Source organism: Oryzias melastigma, linkage group LG4 (genome assembly GCF_002922805.2).
Source record: "Oryzias melastigma strain HK-1 linkage group LG4, ASM292280v2, whole genome shotgun sequence".
Classification (NCBI taxonomy): Eukaryota; Metazoa; Chordata; class Actinopteri; order Beloniformes; family Adrianichthyidae; genus Oryzias; species Oryzias melastigma.
The window spans coordinates 12,727,745-12,729,124 of NC_050515.1; the positions used below are offsets into that span (position 1 = coordinate 12,727,745).

Consider the following 1,380-nt stretch of genomic DNA (forward strand, 5'->3'; position numbering starts at 1 on the left):
TATATATTTTCTTTTATACATTTTTGGGGGGATTTTTGGCAAAAAGCTTACAGGTATTTAGTTTTAGTTTGTCTTTAGACTAATATAATTTGATCAACTTCTCATCACTGGAACACCACCCCTATGGTGCTTTTAACTCTGTAAAGTGTGATAATGGAAAATGGAACATCACCTGTTGTATAGTAAAATGCAAAAAAAAAACATTAATATTTTAATTTATTCCTCAGTAAATTACAAGTTTAGTTAAAAATGTTAATTTCATGTTTGGGTAATAAAAGTGAGCTTTTTTGTCATTAAGAAATTAATAAAAGTTAATTAAAAAAAAATACCAATCTTTATCATTAAGTCACTATTTTACACCAAAATATATAATATCTTGAACTTAAAACTTTAAACTCTTAAAAAAAAATGTACTCCGCTGAAGAACTAACAATAAATTTGGAAATGTATTTTTTAAAAAAGCATCTGTTTTACCAACCTATTTTCCACATTTATCATACACAAGTGCAATAAAGCTCTACATGCATGCTTTCCCTGTTAGCATGGCGTCCTGTTGGCACGTTTTCCATTGTTTTCATTTATCTCAGCTGCATGTTATCAGTTTCTACAACTCTTATCATGGAGTCGCACAAAAGTTCACATTTTTATGTTTCACGTTAAACCTTTGTTCTTACGTATGTTTTATTCTTGTTAATCAGGTTTTTGTATAGAACTGAATTGTTGAAGCGCTCGCTGCAGCCATGAGTTCCTGACCAGCAAAGGTCTGTCCTTGTCATTCCGGTCCCAAACAAGGAAGGAAGCCCTCAGTGTCCGTTTGGCTTTTGAACATTTCTGTGAAAACTCTGTTTTGTGTGTGGAGTGCAGGGGGAGGACATAATTGGCATTTCCTCCTTTTTTTTAAATTCCTGCTGTAAAAGAAATCCCTGGTACTGATTTATTGTTCTTATTCAAGGTCGGGATGAATGTTGCAACAGAATAATCGACATCCAGTTGTGTGTAGCTCAGCCTCATCAGACTTGAAACAGTCTTTATAACAGCAAGAAGACACTGGCATAATCTTTAGAGACCACAATCTAAGGAACTTTTATATCCAACTTAAATAACAACCACTTAAAGTCCCACTTAAACTGTATATTTTTTTGATTTTGTTAAGTCATTCCCAGAGGTCTTTTAATTATGATTATGCCGTTTTTAGCCAAAATCCAAAAGCCTGTTGTTTTTAAAAACATATTTGCTGCAGGAGTTCATTAGACATTCGCCTGATTTGCACTGTTGGCACGGAAGTTAGCCTCTGCTAATTTCCTATCATCCCTTTGTTTACATGCTCTCCTGCTAGCTTAAGAAGCCATTCCAACGAAAGTTGTCTTTTTTGTTTTTTTA

At 33.6% G+C, this 1,380-nt stretch overlaps 1 protein-coding gene across 3 annotated transcripts in view; it reads left to right on the plus strand.

Annotated features, from left to right (window-relative positions):
• The window catches only part of LOC112150807 (low-density lipoprotein receptor), a 15,191-nt gene that overhangs the window by 3,398 nt on the left and 10,413 nt on the right, over positions 1–1,380 (plus strand). The window lies entirely within an intron of this gene.